The following is a 25,401-nucleotide window of genomic DNA, read 5'->3' as shown; positions in this document are numbered from 1 at the left end:
AAATGTAACTTCCCCAGCATTTGAAGCTTAACCATGTTTTAAGTAGGAAAATGCCAAGTTTGTGACATTGAAAAAAATATTCTTACAGCAGCGTTAAAGTTATGAACCTGAAGGACACTGTGTTCTTAAACATTGTTTGTGTTTGGGTAATCAATTTAATCAGATGAGAGAACGTCATTCATTCTCGCAAAGCATCACACTTTTTTTTCTTCGAAACTCCTGAGAGAGACCAATAAGGATCTAAACTGAGCAAATGTTTATCTCTCTTGGAAAGCACTGATCCCTAACAACTCGGTGTAACCATCTGCCAGTTGCACTTTGCAAATCTTTGACTTTGTTTATCCTGAGGCCCAGGGCTGGAATTCTGGAATTCTGGAGAAAAGGACCTTTTGAGCACCTAGTCGTAACATTAGCAATACCCCCCCACTTAGCATGCTAGCATTTCACATTTTCCTTTGGGGACTTGAGATCAAGTTGCGCTGAGATCACGTCTCCAGGATTTCACACAACTTCCTAACTTGGTGGATTTTTGTTCTATTCTTTACAATAACATTTTAAACCACTGATGCAAAATGTTTGCACGCTATGGAAAAATATTAAAACAACCCATTAGAAACATTATTCCACATTATTACTTGCATTAGGAGGCTAAAAGGCTGGTGAAACATTCATCTTCTGCTGACCGTGTGAACAAAACATGCCTATCTCATGATACTCAGATCCGTTACCCATTGAGTTGCTAATGTGATCACTGGTGCCCACACAGTCATGGGCTTTATTCATCATTTTGGAAGAACCAGGAGGGAGCCAAGAGCTGATTCATTTCAATAGTTGTCTTCTTCTGTCCACAGATTTTATTTGTGTCTTTTCTGTGATATATTCTTCTCAGAACGTAAAAACACTGTGTCTGTGTTTTTATTGTAACAAAGATGCACTGTTCTCATTAGCGTCAAGCTAAGATTAATGACTGACTTATGACTCTTTTGTTGCTGTATATATGGCCGGTTATGAATTGAAAGAAAGTTCTAGCCTAAATCCACGCCAGTAGTTCATTCAAATGGTATATGAAACCCAACCATTAAGTGTTCGCAGGGGCATAAATTATGCCATTCATCTGTCATAACCCTAATACTATTCAGATGACAGACTAGGCAAAGTTTGAGTGCGTTGACGTTATATTTTAATACAGCAAGCAGCTAGCCAGGGAGGTCAAGCATGTTTTTGACTTCACAACTGAACTTCCAGAAACTGTGTTCATGTCAAGATAAGTGAAGATGAAAAAAAATGGTTTTATTAGGTTGAGTCAAATCCCTAGCTATTTTTTTGGCCTTATTTCTCTTGAAGGTGGCGTTGTAATGCTCAGTAAATGCATGTGCTACAATCTTAAGTTCACTCGTTTGCTTATGCGTTTCCAACTCTAAACCAGAAAGAAAATATGCAGTACACACAGAAATAAGTATGAGCACTTCATACAGTATGCAGTTCTTGAATTTTGGGATTGTCTTCAGTACTCAAGGGGTTTGAGTTAGCTTCAGATATATGTGCCAATAAAACCAAATGTGTTATGATTCAAGAAAGCTAAACTATAAATAAGTTGTCAGATTGACAATTAATTTTAACTAACTTTTTAGCAAGATTCTTATCAAACTGTTCCTCTGGTCTGATAGAATTTGATCTGAAAAAAAAAAAACTGACCAAAGTAGATTTTCATGGTGTTTTTTTTTTTATTCTTGTTTTGTTTTGTGTTCTTCTTTTTTTTGCAATGTTTTCCTTGCAAAAAAACACTGAAAAATACAACACATACTGAACATTTTCCAAATGCAATGTGAAATTGTATTTATGTGTTGTTTGATATGTTTAAAATGTTTGGGGTTTACAATAATGATATTTTTCAAGAATTTGAAATAGGTTTTTGAAAGACAAGCTGCATTTATTGTTTAAAAATACAGCAAAAAACAGTAATATTGCTGAATATCATTACAAATTTTACCTTAACTCTTTCCTGTTTTTATTATATTTGAAAATGTAATTTATTCCTTGTGATTTGCAAAGCTGAAGTTTTCAGCACCCATTACGCCCAGTCTGCAGTGTCACACACGATCCTTCAGAAAAACTTTCTGATAGTATGCTGATTTTGTGCTCAAGAAACATTTCCCTTATTTTTATCAATGTTGGAAACAGCTGTGCTGCTGAAGATTTTTGTGGAACACTGTGATACATTTTTTTTTTCAAGATTATGTAATGATTAGAAGAAACCATTGCACCAGCTTTAGACATATTGGCACCTTACACACACACACACACACACACCACACACACACAACTTTATACTCTGCTACAGGAAATACAGGAGCTACAGGAGGCAAGAGCTGAGAGAAAACTGAATGAGCAACATGGGCAAAACTGTGGTCACTTTTCCATTTTCCACTACTATGCAATACAAGAGTCTACTACACTTTTGCTAGAATAACCCACACATTTCACACTTCATTTCCCAGCTGGAAAGAGGGCAGCTGAATTTGGGAATCCCCCTGTTGACCCAATGAACATTCCCAAATGTTCTTTTTCCACAAACTACAGAGCAGCACACAATGAATCTCATGAGAGTGACAGCTAGCCACCACTTACAGATGTTTTCTTTGGGACTCAAAACATGAAACAACCACCACTATCACAAGGCGATTATTGGTGAACATCAATACTGTATTTGTACTATATTGTTTAATTCTGCCGCCCTAACAACCTAGATTTTGTAATCCATTTCAGGCATACAGAACAGCAGCGAGTTATGTTTTTGTGATATGGGGTATGAGAGCGTGACCGAAGGGGAACGGAGCTCTGATGTTAAAGGATGCGAGTGCCATGGAGTGCGACAGTGGACATGAGCGATTCCCTGTGTGCGGTTCACCAAACCGTTTACTTCATCATTTACCTCATTTTAACATTCTGCAATTTCACATTAAGCTTAAGAATGACTCCCTTCCAGAGGGCTTACGCACAAGATGGACGACTCGAGCTAAAAAACCCGTAAAATTTATGTTGCGCAATAGCAAAAGGTCTTGGTGTATTTTTGGCAAGCCATGCTAGAACTGTGACAATCAGTTTTTACCTCAATTCAAGGGGTGAGAGCACTTAAGGATTCACCGTTTAAATGCAGAATTAATGTGCCAAAAACATAATAAAATCTACGAAAATCTAAGAAATGAGCAACCCTGTCAAATACTAATGATAGTAACATTTAAGCATTCCACATATTGTAGCTGATTTTTCTTTTTTAATACGAAACTCATCTGAAGTTCACCATGGCTTTCGCCAAACAGGTCATCTTTTCCATTGAAAACAAGGCATGGGCCAAGGCAGAGCTCTCAAAACAATGGCACTATTTTGTTTAAATCTAAGTAAATCAGCATCCTCAAGCGAGTTGCCTTAAACCCAAACCCCAACCGCACTCTAGACGCAAAAGGGTCGAGCATGCCCGGGTTCAGACAAATCTACCTGCTACTGAAGCTGGTTCTTAAATAAACTTGTTAAGAGATAAATTCTAAATTTTTAATAAGTGCTTGGATCCAGCCGGCCTTACCATGAAGCAAAAGAAATATGAGAAATTGATTGTTTGTTGGGAGTATGAAGAAATACTCTGGCATGACGCCGTCCTGAGATCGAAGCGTAACCATAATGCCAACAAACTTGTGTACTCAGGAAGAACAGTTCCACGTGTCCGTCTTAATCTAAGACTAGGTATCGATGTCTGATGATGAACAACAATGTGAGATTACCTCCTGTAAGGTACTTATAATTTTGATTCATAAGTGTATACAATGCCCCATCTGTCTCTCTTTTCTGGTAGATGTATGCACAAAATCACTTTCCAGAATGTTTTTCTTCTTCACGTTCCTGCATGGTGACATTATCGTTCCCTGATCTACCTAATCTTGAAACCCCCAAATCCTAGACTCATATTCCATGCAGTAAAAACGTGGCAAAAAAAAAAAAAAAAAATACACATACTTAATATTAATAACAAATTACCATCAGTGACCTTAACCGTGATCCTGCTCAGAAAAGAAAAGATTGCTTATGACTTCACTATAACTTAATCCTTCCATGTCCTACGGCTTGTACTTACTTTTAAATAACGGCCTGAAACTTTCTTTTTACTCGCTTGTTGAATCTTTCCTGCATTTGCGTTTCTACTTCTTTGAATAAAAAGCATCTGTTAAAATGAATAAGTTTGGTTGCTTAAATGAATGATTGATGGCTCAATACAAGATATTCGGCATCTGTAGTATTTGTAAATAAATAAATAATAATAATAATGTAATAAATACAATATCACAATTTTGTTACATACGTGAAGGAATAAACTCTTCAAATTTCAGGTAAATTTCCACCATCAATCCGCTTAAACTAAATCAAAAGGATTTTTTTGTTTGGCTACCCCAAATTCATTATTTTGATAGTAATAACTAAATAATTATTAGATATAAAATAAACAATAAAATGAGACCAACAATACATAGAAATGTTGGGTCCCACTTTATATTAGGTGGCCTTAATTATTATGTGCTTACATCAAAATAAGTGCAATGTTCATATTGTATTGCAAAACACTTTTGGCTGCTATTGAGGTGGTGTGTTATTGAGGTAAGGTTAGGGACAGGTTTGGTGGGATGGCTAGGTTTAAAGGTGGGTCAACCAGTGTAGCCCATTTTACATGTATTTACAGAAATTAATTACAGATGTAATTACATGCAGGTATGTTTTTTTTAAATTACAGGCGTGTAAATTACAATGTAAAAATGTGCAGTATGTACACAATAAGTGCACTGTATGAAATCATTCATTTCAATGTAAGTATACAGTGGTTAAAGCCACCTAATAAAGTGGGACCAAATGTTGTTTATGTAAATATTTATAATATTTTAATAGAAAAAAAGTGAATTAAACTTTTTCTGTATACTTTTATCTCACTTAAACATTGCATACATGCATGGTTTTCTATTTGTCGGAAGCGATCTTAATAGGGTCTATAAAATCCCGTTTTCAGAATGACTTTCCCCATAAACTTTCATTGTAAAACGCATAAATGCACACATGATTTTCTCTTTGTTTGTTTTTACAAACCGAGTGATAAATTCAAATTATTTTCTGCTGTAATCAATAGCATGCCACAGTTGATGTTACTTAATTCAAAGCGTTCCTCTTGTAGTTACTTTAAAAAAGTCGCCAAAATATCATTCACTTGAAAGAGAAAACAAACTGTTATTATTTCCTCTTAAATATAGCCTAATTCATCTCTAACTGAATGTCTAAGTCACTCGCAACATGAAATCAACTGAATCATTTTCTTGTTTATTTACATTGATGGTTTTCAGCGGCACAAGCAAAGAATGCTCACGTGTCGTAACCGGATTACATCAGGTGAAGACTTCAGAACAGATGTTCAACCGGCTGCAGATGCAGTGATATTTCCTGTGAAGAATGCTCCATGTTTCCACTGCAGTTACAAGATTTCAGATTTGCAGTTACAAGTTCCAGCAGTGCACGTGACCCTTCTTTCTATCCAGAACACTGACGCAGATACGCACCAACATGGACCAAAAGACTACACTGGATGACTTGCTTTCAGATGTGCATGATGTTAGCAAATAGGGAAGTGTAAAACCAGATGATAAAGCACCTTGCGGGTTTACATCAAAGAACATGATCATTTATTTTAAGTTCAGACACAGCTGGTGGACACATGGCAAATCCACATGTAACAAGAAATTGAATTTATGACTAAACCTAATTTGTGTGTGAAAGTTATATGCAAAATAACCAAATAAAAAAAATGTGTATAGTACACTGTAAAAAATGACCGTAAATTTAAAGGTAAAAGACTGTAAAAATTTGACAGTAAAAACCTGTTAAATGGTTAACGGTACATTTCACTACTACTGTATATACAGTGAAAAACTGTATTGGACATTACATGTCAAGATTCACAGCCCTAATGTTTTTGGAAGTGAAAAAGACTGTATAATTTACAGTGAATAGTTTTGTATATTTTGGTTGTATGTTACACCTAGTGTAACATGTTTATTGCATTATTTCAGTTCCATGTGTGTTACCATGATGGTGTTAAGTGTTTGTGTGAATGACACTGTGCACCTTCTATATATGTTATTATTTGAAAGCTGCTTGTGATGGGCTTTGGTTCATCATTACCACCTGCATTTGGTGGTTATCAGTGTATTACAAAGGTACAAAACAGATTTCAGTACTTCAGTAGGTTGGTATATTAACATTATTTCAGGTAATGAAACTACAGTATTTAACTGTAAATTTATGTTATAACCGTAAAATCTAAAATGTTGGTACCATATTTTTTACGGTAAAATTCCAGCAACCACAGCTGCCTTTTTTTTTTACCTAAATTTTACTGAATTTTTTTTTACAGTGTACAGCTCAATAGAGTAAGGCTGAGTCTAAGACAACAAAATTGTCTAAAATTTAAAACAAAGAAAATTTATAACAGAAAATTAAGATTAAATATTTAAAAATGAAATGCAGAAATATGGATAAATAAGTAAACTTGTGACATTGAGCTTGTGTGTCATTCTCAAATCATGCTGGATTAAAAATCCTTATACAACTCAGTGTTCTGCTGGCGTTGTAAGGGGGCTTGGAATACGGTCATCGGCTGCCTTAAATTCCTCTCATAGCTTTGGCTAGCCACTACGAAAACAGCCTTTCTCGCATACATGACCTCTTGACCCGTTCAATATTGTGAATCCTTTAATCCCAGAGGTATGAGCATATAATAAGATTTGCCAATGGATAAAAATTGTAGTAAAACTTAAAACAAGATCTTTAAATGAAATATTCAAGGATTCCTTTTCAGAATCGATCTGATGAGAGAAATTAAATACATAAAACATTTCCCCTGGACCAGTCAGGGAGTTAATCTGCACTTGGACCCATTCCAAGTTTATCTCTAAGGAGATTTTATCAGTGTTTCTAAGAGTCTCTACACCTATCACTAAAAATGATATAGCTGGATTGCTTTGCTCTGAGGCGTGTAACATCTGTCTGAGCTGTTCTGATGTCTACAGCTTTCTTAACACTGGAAATACCCCTGAGCAGCAGGACTGGAATAATTTGTTTAATTAGAAACTCTTTTGAAAGCCGTATGACAGTATGCAGCATCACTGGTTTGTGACTAATCTACTCCATTCCAAAACCTAGTGAGCAGCCTATCAAGACACCATTTTCAAAGGCATCTTAGAAATACAGACACTGTTACAAAAGGTAAACAATACTGGAAGCTACTATATTTCGTCACTGTACATTAGTATTATTTGTCACCTGTCTAACATCACCTCAACTGGAATATCAAGGAGGATTTTTTTTTTAATCTAATGGCACAAGAAGACCTGGTCATTCATAATTGAAAATACCGGGCCCATTTTACTTCTGAAATGTGAACAGGATCTTTTTCTTGGCAGCTTGCCACTATTCAGTTGTTAACCTGCATTATTCTGAACACTCAAATCTTTGCTTCATTGTGAGCCACCTGACTTTTCAAAAGGAAAATTATAATATACCAAGAAATAGCAGCCAAAAACACTCCCACAGCAAAAGAACTTTTAAAAAATAGGGTGATTCAATAATACCGTGTTACATCAAGTCTTCAGACATAAGGCTTTAAACATAGCAATGTGCTAAAACCACTAAAACCGTTTAGCAACCGCATGACAAGAAAAACTATTATTGAAGTGGGCAAGTACCACAATTGTTTTCTTCCAAATGCATAGAACACTGCAAGGATGACATATCTTTGTATGCCAAAACACTGAAACAAGTTAGCATTTTAGCACTTCCAGCTCCATAGTCTCAAAGTCAATGGGTCCTTTAAATAGCTTTTGGTTAAATGCCTGAAACTAGGATGGTGTTTAACACAAGCTCAAGATATTTTCATGTTTTATTCTTTGACAAAAAGGGATAGTTCATCCAAAAATGAAAATTCTGTCATTAATTACTCACCCTCATGTCATTCCAAACTCTTAAGACATTTGTTCATCTTCAGAACACAAATTAAGATATTTCGGATGAAATCCAAGAGCTTTTTGACCCTGTACAGACAGCAACACAACTGACATGTTCAAGGCCCAGAAAGGTAGTAAGGACAAGTTATTTTTGTTTTCTTTGCACACAAAAACTATTGTCGTAGCTTCATAATATCGGAAGAAGGTCACCACAGATGTGACCATTATCAAATGAAAATGGAAATGAAATTATTTCAGTTAATTAAACTGATGATGAAGTATTGCACAACTTGCATCTTTTCATTACTAGAACTTCCAAACAGGACATTTGTTATCATAATCACTGTATGTGCTTCTTAGAAATAAGCAGAAAATCCACAGAATGATTCAAGAACTTCCTGCTCGTCAACACAAGGTAGCATTAGGTGACTTACTCTGACTCTGTGCATGACTCTTATTGCTTAACTCTAAAGTTTGTTAATTAAGTGGATTATTGTGTTTCAAAGGGGATAGTGAGACAGGATAATAATCTTCTTCCTTACCGCAGCATTTACTGTAAAAAAGAGAGTAATATTGTAAGCGAAGTCATGTGTATACAAAGCATTATGCTGCTAACAATGGCGGTAAAGCCTCTTTCAAAGTCGACGCTTAAATCATCGAATAAAGGTGTTGTTGTATACCTGCACTTGTCCCCATGGAAACGACAATGTATCTAAACTTGTTCCTGGCCTCTTTCACTGGTGAGGGCAATGTTTCTCTCTTTCTGCACTTTCTATTTGTCAGCCCCATCCATCCATATTCTGAAGAAGAACATTTCGGACACCATAATCATGTTTTCAGTATTCAGGGCAAGCCCCTGTACACACATCTCAAGAAGGAAATGTATTAATTTGCCACTAAAAAGAATTCCAACACACAAGATTCTAACTTTTTTTCAGCCCTAAAGTGTACTTCACAAGAATCTCATCTCATGCAATGGTTGCACTACATTTGCAGGCACTAATGTTTCCCCTCGCGACACTGGCAATGTATTGGCCTAAGAAGTCATTACTTAAGAGTTGCTGTTCTGCTTGGAGGATATCGCCCAAATTAACTGGACGGAATTACCTAAAAGAATAAAAAAGTGGACGCCTGGGATTAGGATCCACTTTGCAAATCAACACATGCTGTGAGGTTTTGTAGGCTTAGACATGCAGTCTCGCTTTGGCACTCACCATAACGCACCTCTAGACCAAAACAAACACAGTCTGACTTAAAAAACACTTGTCCTCGCGGGATATAAAAAGAAATCGAGATAAGGTTTGCACATACCAAACTGTACTCAAGGTATCATAACATATGAGAATGTCCAAGAGTATGGTGGATATGGAGCAATATTGACAGATCCTGGTAAACAATAAATGAGCTACACGCTTTGTTTTTGTCAGCACTATACCTGAATTTCTGTCTTTTCAAGAGAGCATTCGTGGTGAAACATGCCCGTGGAGGTTTCCATGTCAGGTTTTGTTGATTTAACATCCGCATGATTTGGGGGAGAGGTTTAGCCAAAAGCCTTCTCTCGGCAAAGTGATTAAAACAACCCAGCGACGCATATATGGATATGTCAAGACGGAGATGCTATGCAGTGATGAATTAGTTACGTTATACTCGAACAGAGACTTCAGTGTATTAAAAGAGAGTAAATAGGAAAGAATGAAAGAGAGGAAAGTTCAGCTGTTCCTCACAAGCCTCAGCTGCAGAAAAGCTCTAGGGCTGGGAAAAACCATATCCAGCAAGGCCTACATCCTAGGATGCATATCACTGCAGTTCCTATGAGACGTGCAGTTTGTAGGAAGTTAACTGAAATCTTTCTTACACAAGAGATTTTGAGGACAATTTCTTGATGTTCGACTCGAGATACACGACAAACCGATTATGATTGGGATGCAAATCAATACATATATATTAGCACAGAATTTTTACCATTGTGTGCTGGGAATGCATTGATTTCAAGAAACTGAAATTGTCTGTCAAATGCAATTACAATTTGACAATTTTCATACACACGCACAAACATGAAAAAAAGTTTATATGAACAGTACATTCAAAGAACATCAATGGGGAAAAATTGTTGTAAAAATGTTTGCTAACACTTTATTTCAAAATGTTAGTGTAAGTTATGCACAAGTAAGTAACACTAAATCAAGCCCAAAACCCCAAACCTATAGTAGTTATAAGCTTGTCCAATTAATATTGCTCAATACTTATTTGTGAAATGGCACTGCAATGAGGAAACATTAAAAGTAAAAGAGTGACTAAATGTTTTTTTTTTCATTACTTTTTTAATACGAGCTTTTTGCAGCAAAGGCTAAAACATATTGATCTATTCTGACATATTTTTTAAAAGAAAAAATATTCAAGGGGAACAGCTATGAAGAAAAGAAAGCCAGGAAAAAATATAATCAAAGTTGATGCTGCAAAAGGAGCTGTCAAATCTTTTAAGGGACTTAAAAACAGGACTTGTCTGTAAATACGAATATAAGTGGTGTCCTGAGTTTACATTTAGCCTGGACATGGTCTGGACCATATGCCTTTGTTTTGCTCCCTCCACTCTTCTGTCAGTTTCCACTGTCCTATCTATAAAGCCAAATGACACTATAAATAAAAAACAATGTTTTTGTCATCCGAATGTGTTTGAGCGGCCTCGTAGCCATTCACCTGCCGCGCAAACCAATACACTAAATAAAGCATGTAAACAAAGATATCATTACAATTCACTGCACACACGTATATATTTTCAAATCATGTTCCTATACTGTGTTCCTCTCAATAGACGTGTGGAGAGGGAGTGTCACTGATAGCCTGTATTCACCTATCCCAGGGCATCTTGTGTGCCTATGTGGATCAAGTGTTATTTTGGAAACATGATCATCCAAGAAGACGCAGAAGGTTAGTGAGAGCTGAATGTTTCACTTTGGCTGAGGGAAGATTTCCTTACAAGCTCTGCCTTAAATGGAATGTTTTATGAAAACAAGTTATAAATTATGGTTTTGGAAAAGTCAGTTTAGATGTGGTCGGGTTTGGAAGAGGGAGTCAGACTGGTTCCAACTGCTTAAAAGGCAAAAACGTCTTATTTGACGTCTTACAAAGTTTAGTCAGCATACAAATCACTAAATGCAGACATGATGATGGGGGGGGTTTTCAAACTGGATATTTTGAGGAAAAAAACAATTTCGGTATTCTAGGACAAAAAATCATTTCCCAGGCTTCAAAATGGGCCACTGTCAACCACAAAATGTGGTACAGATTCAATAAAACGACGCTTTGTTTGCGCATGATGTGTGTGTGTGCATTTTAGCGTATGTGCGTCAGGAGCTGCTGGCCTAGAACTGGGGGGGTGTCATCCCTGTTCCTCCAATGTTTTCTTTTACAGTTTTCTTTTTTTCCCCCTTTAAAGTCTGCCTAAATATACACTCCATGGAATAATAAATGGAAACAGCACTTTCCAATTCAAAGGGTCTGAGAACAAGCACCTGAACATCTAAGCACAATTCTAAAAAAAAAAAAAACCCATTACACATTCCTCACAGATCATTTGTCTAATATACAAACAGTACTGACTAGAGTACCAGATATGAGGGGTCCAATCCCATATATTACATATGTGGTGGTCTTTTCTAGTGGACAATTAAATGTGATGAGAAATCCTTGATGGGATTTGCACAAAACTGCGATCTTCTCAATGAAGCCACACCCTAATGAGATGTCAAGAACGAAAAGGAAAGTTTTTCCCAGCCTGAATTCCAAGGTCTCTTTCCACCATAGATAATGGAACTCGATAATGGAAATGCTATAGAAAATCCATGACGTCCCAGGTGCTATGCACCATTTCCGGGCACAATTCATTAGTTTCCAAAGTAGTCTTCCATGATCTGGCAAACGTCACAGAACTAGCTTGAGAATTAGCATGCATGTTAACATGCAGAAAAGGATTCTTATTAAGAGTAAGGGGTCTTATTAGAAAGAAAGATAGAAAGAAAAGAAAGAAGAAAGAAAGAAAGAGCTTTTGTCACAGGTAATCACAGCATTTAGATCTACACAGATTCTGGCTATTTCAAGCTGTCAGTCCCTGTCACTGCAATCAGCATACAATCAAACTGTCAGAGCTGCCACACGACTGTGAACTACAAAAGAACTCGAAGAACATGACACTTCTGTCACATAGCTCTTTCCTTTATAGCAGTCGTATGGAGAAACACTCAGAAACTGCAGTCTGCCTGAAGAAAACCCTCATTGTTCTCTGCCAAAGAGAGAGAGAGCCACTCCAGCAAAACGAGGCACTGTTCTTCGCCGGTTTTAGGTAACTGCTCAACAGTTTATCAAAGCAGGAGGTCCGTCTTTTTTCCGGCGAACTCATTTGACTTTCTCCGCAGCTCTTGAAACGTCCAACTGCTTCACCAGATGTGATTCTCGGGAAAGCCAATCACTGGGCAGAGGCATCAAGACCCTGAAACAACCAGCCTTCACATGCTGAAGGCACCTTAGTAAAACAGGACAATTTTTTACAATCGCCCATCCGGGAACTCAATATGGAGCCATGAGTGGGCTCTGGTAACTCATCTTGAAAGAGCGTTCAGAACGGATGATGAAAACTTAGTAGAGGTGGAGGAGGAAGTATGCAGGTATTAAAGGCAGGAAATTGATGCCGGGCATTAGGTTTTGCTGAGAAGAATCACAGCCGGCCGTCTGCAAAACCAATCACGAGGTCATGCAAAGCGCGTGAGAAAAACAGTGTGGGAGCTCGATGACAGAGAGGACAATGAGACAGAAAATCAGGAAGGTGAAGAGAAATGTGAGGTTTCAAGATTGTTTTTGCATATCATTACCTCACTTTATAGTGTAAAACAATGATGTTGAAATCGAAGAAATGTAAACAATATTGAAACAAAAAAACTCATGGTGTCAAGCATTTTTTATTTAGTAGGGTTAGAGACTTGTGTCAATGGGATTTGCAAAAATAATCATTTGTAGGCGGCAAGCAAAGCTCTTGCAAATAAATCAAGAAATCACGATTGTCACGCAGAAGAGATTGAGATTGCAGGGCTCAACAATAAGGACTGCCCGATGGCCCGGGGCCAGTGTAAAGGCCCCGATATACTTCAAATGAAGTTTGTTTTCGTTCTTTGTTTGGGGGCAAAAAAGAAGTTCGAAAGATCCCCCCCCCCCCCCCCCCCCCCCCCCCCCCTGAGCGACGGTATTACTTGTTTTCGAAACATCCAACCAACACCCCGCACTGGCTGAGAGGCGGGGTTTGTAGATTAATGTAAACGTGTTGTGACCCTTCGCACATATCCGTAAACAAAACAACAATGAAATTATGAAGTGTATGCAATCTAGGTGTGGGACGGGCACCAATGGTCAAGAATATTATAGACAAAAGAATAATGATTAGCAGAAGTTCAGAGTTAATGTTTGCAAAACAAAACAACCATTCCATTTCCATAATCAGTCCTTTATGGGGATATTTATGTTGCAATTTATTTATAGGAATTTAAATGCTTTCTCTGAATCTTTAAAGTCTCTCTACGGAGCGACCATACAGGTGCGGATATATTTGTGTCAACTCAGCTATTCGCTTTCTGCTTGATTTTGTTTGAAATGACGTCATATCAGTTTGTTCTTTGATTTCGTTTAAAGTATATCGGGGCCTTAAAAGACACTCGGGACAGTTGACAGGTATGTCAGTGGCTTGATCAGGCCACTGCTGCAGGGTCACACCCTTTTTACCTTGTCAAAAACAGCTCGAGCCATTTTGTTGCATGTTCCTTTAAATGCAACGTAATCCACTGCGTCTTCAGTGGCTCAGATGTTGGGAGTAAATGACGACTGCTATGTTCATTTTTACATCCAACAACAAAACACCTCAATTGCTTAGGAGACATTCTTTGTCTACACCTGCTTGAAACAAAGGCGGACCAGATGACAGCTCACACTGCCAAGATATATTTTAGTTCAAACAACATGTAAAAGTGAATTTTGCACTGATGACCCCTTTAAAGAATTCAAATGCATGAAGAGATACAACAGATCTCCATTCAGTACGCTTACAGAGAGATGTGTCTCAGACAACACGACGACATCGAGTTCTCTTTCATGTCTTCATGCACTTAAGTGGACAAATAAACCTGGCCTAATTAAACATTTAAGAGATTTAAATGCATACAAGTCCAAGAAGATGCAAATAACAACAACAACACACACAGGCAATGCGCAAGCCCCGACTTGAGCTTCTTTACAGACAAATACATATCGTCATATGGCACATATTGTCAAAAACAGTCGGTTAGGTCTTAAACAGTTGAGAAAGAAATCGGACTGTATTGGATCCATGCATTCTCTTTTAAAGCTGCTTTGGCTGAAAAAAAAAATCACTGCTCTTGACTGATTTTTATAGCTTTAAAAACAATGATTAATCTATATGTTATTTATGCAATGAAGAAAATGCAATGTTATTTTATATTTGATTATTCAATGTCTGTACCTGAACACCCACAAACCTAAAAACCTAAAGAATTGTTTAATTTGAATCGTTGTTCTATTTCTTTATTTGTGCAAGTGCTTGTAATTTGTCCATTTGTTCTTATTTAATGACTGTTTCACTTGCATTTAATAATGTTTGAACTTCATGTTTTGTTAGGCTAATGGTTTTGTTGTGGCATTGAAATTGGAATCGAGAGAATTGTATAATTTAACTGGTATCTAAAAAATTTTGATGTCATATAAGCTTTTTAGCCTATTAGAATACAAGATAATGTGTCAAAAACAATGATGAACAAGGTTGTTGTTTTTTTGGTTGGTTGTGTTTTTTTTTTTTTTTTTTTTTTTTGTGTGGCAGGCCAGTGAAAATGTTTGCAGAACAAGTAAAAAAAAAAAAATGAACCATTGGCCCAACTAGGCCAGTAGAAAATGCTAAGCATTGAGCCCTGGATTGTGATTTCCATTTGTCAATTATTAAATATCTCTGTATAAATTTAAATCTGCTTGTTGGATCAAATGTGAACTTAATCCAAATTAACTTCAGTGATTTATAGTTAAATTTTGACAGTGTTCTCCTTGGGTATCGATCCCAGTGACTTGTATTGCTCAGAGGATGTACTTAAAAATAATCATTTTTGTCACTCTGAAAGACTGTAAAATTTCCATCATTGTATATTTTTTATCTGTCATGTCAATTGGTTCAATTTTTTTTCTGATTTATATATGGACATTTGTCACACCACCTTAACAAGACTGGTTGACTTTCATCTTACAGTCACAAAACACAATATTTAAAGATATTTAAATGTTGACAGAATTTGTATTTTTATGTGAATTAGCTTATCCATCATGCCATTTCTTGTTTTAACAGCAGTAAATTTAGGCCTATATCACTTTTGAGTCATAGTCTACAGTATGTTAGGACTACAAATGAACTGCACCATGCGAAACAAAGACTTTAAAAAAATGAAAATCACTGACAAGAGCCTGTGGAAACGTCTTCATTTTCATTATTTCTCTGAACTGGAGAATGTATGGATTAATCATGTGTTTACTTTAACTAAAATAACTATGCTACATCTTTACTTCATATGGAAAGTAAATTAGCTACTGGTGTGTTAAAAAGTCCTGTTTTCTAACAGTCACTTGGAGTACGTGCTCAATTGATGTACTGAGTTAAAATAATGCTTTTCTTGTTCCTTTCTGTCAAAATGACGGAAAGCGTTTTGAATTAGTCAAAGCTCAGGCAAATGGTGGAAAGTTTCCTGTTAACTCAACCTCTAGTGTCGCAAGCACTATTGCTCTACTGTTGAACTACACGAAAGCTGCAGGCTCAAGCATTCCTTTGCAATGATTTTTATTTGGTGAGGAGATGTTATTTAGCCCCAGAGTACAAGACTGAAAGAGAGAGAGAGAGATGCTGAGAGCGAGAGCAAGAGAGAGAAAGCTGTCATCGCTATTAAGCTGCATGACACTAGCAAACCAGTGCCAAAAACTGTTCCCATGTCAATTAACTGACCAAGATGTTCCAGTCAGTCCAACTGCATATGTTATTTACATTTATTCTTATTTGGCAGAAGATGCAATGAAATGATGCCTGACAGTTTACGGTCCTCCATCTTGGACCATCCCGAGGCGGGGGAGGAAGGCAATGGGAAAAAAGAGCAGTATCACATCTCAAATTCAACTCACCAATTAGGGGAAAACAGGGTTTGATGTATTTCACCAAGATCACTGCTAAACAGTTCATAATCCCAATGGTTAGAACATTGATGGTCTCCAGCCATTACTGGAAGAAACTGACAATGATGGCTTTTTGAAGGAGGATTTGTGACTGCAAAAGAGGACAATCGGATTATGGTGCACTTTTTATCTGCTGTATGACAAATCAAAAAGACTATTTATCATAAGAAACCAGTTAAATTGGCAGACCTATTTGCACATGGAGTGTTGTGCAACCAGTGTTTTGAAAATAAGGTGAGCCTGTAATTATGAAAATGGTCTCTTTTGTTACATTTGATAAGGTATCAGCGTTGGCAAGCATATCAGGGTATTTTCAAGACAACATCTAAATGGTATGATTCCTGAGGCCGAACAGGCAAAACACTAACAAGAGTGCAAAACAAATCCATCTATTGACCTTCATCGTTAACAAGAAACAAATCAGAATTCTTTGAATAAATGACAGAGACTTGAGATGAACAGGATTCCCAATTAGAGAGTTAAACCGGGATAAAACGTAAAGGTATTACTAATAAAAAAAATAATAATAATCAATTCTGCCATCATATACTCTCCCTTATATTTGTTCCAAACCAGTATGACTTTACTTCATCAGTGAAACACAAAAGAAACATTTTTTAAAAATGTCAATACAATGAAAATCATCATGGTCCAACATTAGAACCCCAGTAGCTGAGTCTTGTTTGGCCTAAATAATTCTGGTCTATTTAAAAAAAAAAAAAAAAAAAAGTAATATAGAAATAGAACAATATGAAGTAAATTATGGCAGAATTTTTATTTTTTGGGTAAACTGACATCCTACTCTAGTCTTGGACTTGTATAAGATAATGATATTGGCTATAACTAGACGATATGACATTATATACTGGGACTGTCAATCTTACACAAAATCCTTTATGTATTTTCCTTTTCAAGTCTTCTGAAACACACAACAGTTAAAAAAAAAGTAGTTTTGTGTGATGAATTGGGTTGATTCATTCAAAAGCCATTCAAAAGATTCATTCAATGATTCATTCACGACTCAGAGCTCAACTCAATGTTCTGACTGCAGTGCTCCACCATCTCTCCGGATGGGAAGATTATTAGTGAAAAGATGTCTTAAATTTCAGTCTGTTTCTTACAAAACTATTATATGGCTTAAAAAATCATAAGAAGTTTATTTTCTATATTTTTTATGGTGCTTTTGCATCCTTTTTGTATTTTGAAAGCACCAGTTCCCTATTCTTTGTAAGTGAATTGCAATTGTTTTAATTCCCTCCTTTGAAATCTACAAAAGAAAGAAAGTCATATGGGTTTGGAACAACATGCAGACGAGTAGATTATGACAGAAGATTCATATTTGTGAGAACTATCCCTTTAAAGGAAACTCTTTAAGAGTATGCTCTTACCCACTGTCTCGAAAATTCCTAGCATGCCAACGACTCGATAAGGAATGGTACTGCACACGATGACTATTTTATTTGGCTGTTTTGGAAATATTTGGGAGATCTATCTTTTGGCTCACAAACACAAGCAAGTTATAAATGATCAGCAGAAAGCCTGACTCAACAAGCAGACTCTTGTATGAGATGCACCATCAAGTACATAAAAGCTGTGATGATTTTATTTTATTTTTTTGTGAATAAATGATGACCGTTTTACAATTTGAGGTGAAATATCCTTTTAAGTTTCTTGGTTTTCTGCAGCAGTTCTGCTGACATTTTAGAATTTCAGATTAAAATCTTTTGGCTACAATAAGACTATATGAGGTGAAGAATAAGGGTGAAATACTAATGTAAAATTCCTCTGTTAAAGAGTTGAACTAAAACATTTATTGAGGGGAAACAAAAAAAAAAAACAGCAAGTTACTTTGTAAATAGCATTGGGTTTTGACTTTCTAGACATACTGTACACAAATATGCTGACAAACCCCATTCCAACAACCTTTACTACTTCAAGCAGTCAAAGCCCCAGATCCAGAAAACACAACTAAAGCTCATCTCACACGTATTTTTATGCTTTAACTCTGAGTCACCTCTGAGCCATCCGGATGAGAGTTATAAGTGTCTGAAGACCTGTAAGCACAACTCTCTCAGATGGACTAGATTAAATCCCCCGGCCTATAGACAAAACTAATTTAAACATACAATGAAAACCAGTTTTGGTGTACTTTTGTCATTTTGGAATGAGTGAAGTCCAATAAAATTGGAAATTACCCACAAGAAACTTGAGTTTAAAGAATATGATCTTATCCGCTTTTAGAACAGATTTGATTTAGAGCCCATCCCTTTATCGGAAGTAGGGAGGAGTTTTTTTGTTGTTTTTTTCCTCTGCTCTGGTAATGTCTGCTTATTTGATCAAAAATACAGTAAAGGCAGTGGTATTGTGAAATATTATTGCATTGTAGGTTATATTATTATATAAGATGAATATTCAGCGTTAAAATATTAAGCAGCAAAAAACTGTTTTCAACATTAATAATAATAAAAAAAAAATGACAATCAGCAAATTAGAATGATTTCTTAGGGATGATGTGACACCGAAGAGCGTAATGGCTGTCATCACAGGAATACATTTAATTGTAAAATATTTTAAAATAGAAAATAGTTGTGTAATAATGTGTCACAATATTAGTATTATTTATTAAATAAATGCAGCCTTTGTGAGCAAAAGAAATGTCTTTCAACAACATTAAAAAACTGTATTTATTATTTTGGCCTGTAGTGTATGTACTCTGCCCAAAAGAGTGTTTAACAGTTTCCATCCATACCCACATATGGCTCTCACTGCACTGGTGATTTAGGTGACCACCTGAGAGACATTGTTCTAGGTCACAATGAGGCTGGACGTTATCCAGAGGTCAGTGCCACACAAATGAAAGGAAAGACACACTTGAAAGTCTGTCATGTGGCTGGACTGATGACCAAATGTGGGACGTTTTACTGCAAATTCAAATATAGCTCAACACGGTGCACCTTCAAACCAGCTACTTGGAATCTGGGCCAGCAATGCATTTATCTAGTATTTAACATGGGCAGTCTATGAAGACTAAACAGCTGTTTCGATCTAAAATATAACAGATAGCCGCAGCATTTCTCTGACCTTGAGTGAGGCACAACAGGAGCCCGAAAACATTATAGCACGTCATGACTGTCCTCACTGGTACTGTAATACCTGTCCTGTAAAATACAAGGGGCTGGAAAACCAGCAAATCAGTGCAATTAACAATGACAACGAGTGACTAAAACACCACTTAAAAAAACTATTTGTTTAATATTCTTCATACTTTAGACCCTTTCTCTATATAGTTTATATATGTGGTAGTAAAAGGCAAAAGGTATCCAACTGTAGCAAACAGTTGAGAACCTTCAGCATTAAAACAGGACATCATTGATGACTGTCAAAACAGAACTTACAGTATATTAAAGGAAAGTGATTCTTCTCTTGGCAACGTGACTGTAAACCTGATTGAGCCCAAATGAGGAAACAGACTGTAATAAAGTGATTTGTGTGTGCCCCATCTGTCAGCATTGGCACAGTCATGTGTTTACACACAGGACACCCCTGAGATTATCTTAATGATATGCAAAGTGGCATATAAACACACTTTAACTAACCTAATTAATGTGACAAACTCTAACATCATAGATTAAAAAATGGCTTTAATTCATTGAATTCATTCAAAGAAAACGTTCATTACAATTCACTGGATCTACACATTAAAACATAATTTAGATAACCTAGACAAAAAAAAGAAAGTGCTTTGTGTGATAAAATCTAAGTCAGATATGAGTTAAAATGACTGAATCAACCTGACTACATTTGGTTAAACCAACAAAATCAGGGTAAGATCAAATAAGGCTACAATTATTTTCACTTTTTAAAAAAAATGTTGACATACTAAAATTGAAAACTAAATCTCAAATTAAAATTATGCCGATTCCATAACAATAAGTTTACTGCACTAATTATTAGTTAAAAATGTCAAAGGTTATCAAGTTGAAACATAAAGACGGAGTAAAAATGAAAGTTAAACGATACAAACAAACGAAATCATTTTTAGGTAGGCTGACACCACATAGGCTAGCAGTTAAATTTGACAACAACAACAACAAAAGACAAAATGTTAATGTCAATCTGTGAAATAAATATAAAAACAATGTGCAGAAGCTATTTCTACCTGATCTGGCACATATAACAGTGTAATAACTCCAATCTTATGTAGTTAGGTTGTTTTAAAATATATTAATATTTTGACTTTGAATGAAACCAGCCGACTGCAATGTTACCACATGAAACACGTTTTCGGTTGTCTGATAAAACATTGTCATAATGTAAGAATCATCTTCTTTTCTCAGCCTCTGCTATGCAATTTGAATCATGGCAGTGCCACGCAGTATTGCACTATAAAGCTAAAAAATCACAACCTTATTAAAAGTATGGGGTGGGGTCATATAAACTAAAATCCGGGCTGGTAACTGAAAGTTTGAAAGTTCGAACCCAAGGACTGATCCGTGAACTACAGACAATGAATTTCAGGTTGTTCCAGAAAGAACTTCAATAAAAGCGTCAGTTAAAAACTAGGCTACTTAGTATCCAAGTGGAAGTTCTCTGTGGGACTGTGAGCACAAACTTCCACTGTTCCCACGCTGACCGAGGTTCCTCAAAGCGCACATCTCTGAAGGTAGGCTATGTGCGCCGTTCCATCAAGCTCTGTAGGAGCTTATTCTCCAACGAACTGTCTCAAAGATTGGGGTTTAACCTTATACAACAAGCCGTTTCACAATAATCCTACCTTTCTTTTCCGGCGTCGCGCAGAAGAAGCTCCATGAGAGCAGTAAGGTAAACATCAATCCGATCTCAGTTGGTCCTGCCATTTCTTATGTGTAAAGCCTATCAGACTTCACTCCATAGTTAGAAGGGCTCTTCTTTCAAGGGTTTCTCAATAATGTTCAAGGATCTTGCCTTCCCGTCTTCTTGAGAAAACTCGCTCGGCTTGGCTTGTAAACTTTGACAGCTCCTCCTCCGCGCTCGCGAACCTCAGCAGTGATAGAGGCGCGTTCTGCCGGACAGAGCTGCACACACGTGACGTCAGCAGCAGGGAGGGACCGTGCGCGTGCTGTAAGGCGTTCAACTTCAGGTAATTACTTATTGATCTCGAGGTTTGTGACATCATTCCGACGCCAAATGAAATCTTTAACCTGCTGTCAATCAACAATGAGGACCAGTAGAAAAGAGAAATAACAAATGAACACGGGAACTCATTGCTTCTGTGTCTTTTTTTGTTACAAACTACTCACAGTAGGCTGTTTGTCTGCAACAAATTACATCTACAACGTCTAGCACTCAAAGGTAAATATAGAGTTGTTGTTACAATGCACTGAAGAATTGTAAAATAATAGAAATAGGCTTATATTGTGGTAATCAGATTAACATGTTCAAAATGAATACCTCAATTTTAATGAAAAATGGATTATAAGTAAACTAAACTAACTAAAATAATATATATATGCACACTACCATTTTAAAGTCTGAGGTCAGTAAGACCTGTATTTTTGATTTAAAAAATACAGAAGAAAATATTGTGAAATACCATTATGATTTAAAATGGCTGTTTTATTTTTATTTATTTTTTTTAACATCTTAAAATTTAATTTATTCCTTTTCATGGGCAAAGCTCCCTTCTTCAATGTTGTGTGATCCTTCAGGAATCATTAAATGCTGATTTTGTGCTTTAGAAACATTATTATCATCAACCATGGGAACAATTAATCTGCTCAGTTTGTGTATGTCAAACAATTTATTTCAATCTTCATCTGCCCTGTAGAATTGCATAAGTCTACAAACTTCACCTTCTAAATAAATTATTTATTATTATTTATCCATTCATTCATTTCTTTATTTGGGAAGTTGTGGCCTAATGGTTAGAGAGTCGAACTCGCAAATCCAAGGGTTGTGAGTTCGAGTCTCGGGGCCGGCAGGAATTGTGGGTGGTGGGAGTGCATTAACAGTGCTCTCTCTCCACCCTCAATCCACGACTGAGGTGCCCTTGAGCAAGGCACTGTTCCCCGGGCACCGCTGCATATATGGCTGCCCACTGCTCCGGGTGTGTGTTCACTGCTGTGTGTGTGCACTTTGGATTGGTTAAATGCAAAGCACGAATTCTGAGTATGGGTCCCAATACTTGGCTGTATGTCACGTCACTTTCACTTATTTAATGGCAAAAAGCTTGTCTGCAAAAATTGTATAATTATAACAAAGAATAACTGGTAATTCAAACCAGATCTGTTATTTAACATTCATTAAACAACATTAAAAAAAAAAAAGTTTTTTTTGCAACTTCTGCTGTCATCGATGGTAAGGTCATGTGTGATTTCACCCATTTAGGTCATTTCTAGCTGGTTAAAGTGATAGTGTTACAACTCCCCTGAGTTTGCAACACTCCCATGTCTCAACTGTTTTTCAATGATAAAAACGAAATGCAATTGTTTCTCAGATTTTTCTCCAGAGAAAAAGCAACCCAGTAAACTCAAGTGTCTCAGTTTCAGAAGAGATCTCAACAGTTTCACAAACCATGCTCAGATTTACCAAGAGTATAAGCTTATAACCAAAAGTCAGTGATTTGTCAAATACTTCCAAAGACCAAATGATTTGAAGTGTTATCCACATATAGTTTTTGTACTTTTGATGTTAAGAGGATAGTTCACCCAAAAATGAAAATTCATCATTTACTCACTCTTAAGATGTTCCAAACCTGTATACGTTTCTTTCTTTTGTTGAACATACAGGTAAAAGAAGATATTTTGAAGAATGTGGGTAACCAAACCAAACAGGTCCTCACTGACTTCGGTAGTACAGAAAAAAATGCTGTTTGGTTATCAACATTCTTCTTTTGTGTCCAGCTTAAGAAAGGTTTGGACCAACCTATGATGAGTAAATGAACTATCACAACATACATCCCTTTAGTTGGTATCATCTGAATCAGCATTTATTTTGAGATACAGCATTTGGTTTTGAGTTAGGCTGCAGGGAGGGTTGTAACACTAGTTTCCTCTTTTACTTGGGTGAACTATCCCTGTATTGTCTATTTTGTTTCTATGTTTATTGTTCCAAGGAATATATTGAAAAACAGCAGAAAGTAAGTTAATTGCTAAACTGAAAAAAAAAAGAATTTTTCTGATCGCTTATGTAAAAAAGCATAATCTGAGCAATAAAATGTGTAGATGTGCCAAATATTTTAATACAACATTCATTCATTCAAGACTATTTACACATAAGAATGACAGAGAATAAGAATTTGAAAGTCGTGTTAACCTTAGGTTGTAGGAGAGATGGTGTCATTTGCAAAATGGTCCTTTGACGTAATTCTTGGGCTCTCTATATCTGTCCGGAAACCTCCCCTTGTCTTTTGTGAATCGTCCATTGATTTCTTTAAGAAAATGACCATAGACATGGCTGCATTCATTTTGGGTTGCCACAGTAGCCAGACAGTGGTTTGGAGATGGAAAGCATCCAGGAAGTTTGTGTTCCCAAAGGTCACCAAAGATCAACTGACCACAAAGAATCCTGTGTTTCCCACTCAAACTCCATTCTGTCTTGAGTAAACTGACCTTTTACATCTATTTATTTAATTTTGTGTCTGAAGTTTTATGTAAAAAAAAAAAACAGCTAGTTTTTAAATTAAAAATAAATAAAATAAAAATAAAATAAAAATAAATCCTGGCAAACAAAAACATTGTTAGATTTAACCGAATGTCACATTTAATTAATGTAATTGAATTGTTTGGTTTGTGTATTTGCTTCCTTAGAATGGTGATACAGAGCATCACTAGAAATACTGATTCCAAATTATATAGTTAAATCACCAGTAAACAGTCTCTTTAAAATATTTCAGAGGTTTATTTGAATGTACTTATTTGAAATTTCTTTGGAGGAGTTTGTTTGCAACCACCTTATTCATTTCAAAAGTTGAGATTGCATCCAGTCACCCAATTACTGTATATGTGCAATAGTTGTGTGGTGATTTCTAAACAGAGTAACCCATGCAATTCAGCTGGCATGTTGAACAGCACATTTATTCTTATTATTCAAAATATTTAACATTTATATATTGACATTATATATTAATAACAAATTAGAGTGAATCTTACATTTTACATCTATAACCTGAATGCATATACCAATCTGTTGGAATGGATCTAATAAGCTTTGTTTTAATACTAAATTTAGTTTGTTCAGGTCATGTCACAACAACATTACCTGGGAAACAATTATGGCTGACATTAATAAGAGTTTCAAAGTGGTAATTTCAGCAAACCGAGAAGGCCACATATCTTAATTATATCCCTAGCTAGACTACATGAGGACAGATGTGAAAGACCTCATATGTCTCTGGTCATTTTTTATGAGCTAATATTGCATTATAGTAAGCTAATGCCTCGTTAAGAGTGGTCGTTAAGTGGAGGATGTAATGGGTGTGGTTGAGTTTTGATTGATTTTGGATGACAAGGACAAGTCATCAAAATAAAAAAGAGGCCCAGTATTAGCATCAGGTGGGATGGGGGTGGTTTGAGATCTATTCTGAGTTAGCAAGGCTGTAGTGATCGCCACCAACCTGTTGTTGAAAGTTCCATTGTTTTCGTCAGCCAACCCAGCCAATGGAAAGAAGTAAGACTTAAAGTCAAGATAGGCTGAGAACACTCTGTCCTGTATGGAAATTTGCAGGAGTACTAGTATCTAGAGTTTAAAAAGGCTCAATCTAATATCTATTAGGCTATGTAGTGTTTAAAAAGAGTGTTATTTTAAGCAGTGATGGATAGGTTTGACTACAGAAGGATAATCAAAACCACTCCATACAAACAATCAAGTCTGCAGTGATATGAAATATCAGTTACTCTACTCAAGCGGAACGCTTCTTGTCCAAAAATGTTACTGGACTGGAACTAACTCTTGCATAACGCAGCAGTCTATAAGCACATCAAGATTCCAAGACAAAAAAAATAGAGTGTCGTGAACATCAGTGACAGTCTTAACCATGCCAAGGTATTTTAACATTTTCCAATTGTACACTGTATGTGTTAATTTTTTAAAGAAAAATGTGGAAATTCATTTTTTATGATAAACAACAGTCATT

General features: G+C 36.2%; 1 pseudogene; it reads right to left on the bottom strand.

The window, feature by feature from the left end:
- LOC122136397 overlaps positions 1-21,332 on the bottom strand; it is a 48,646-nt pseudogene extending 27,314 nt beyond the window's left edge.
- Between the last annotated feature and the right edge of the window lie 4,069 nt (positions 21,333-25,401).

The sequence above is a fragment of the Cyprinus carpio genome, chromosome B2 (genome assembly GCF_018340385.1).
Source record: "Cyprinus carpio isolate SPL01 chromosome B2, ASM1834038v1, whole genome shotgun sequence".
Classification (NCBI taxonomy): Eukaryota; Metazoa; Chordata; class Actinopteri; order Cypriniformes; family Cyprinidae; genus Cyprinus; species Cyprinus carpio.
The sequence above is the reverse complement of the archived record's forward strand: the minus strand, read 5'-3'. Positions and strand labels throughout refer to the sequence as shown.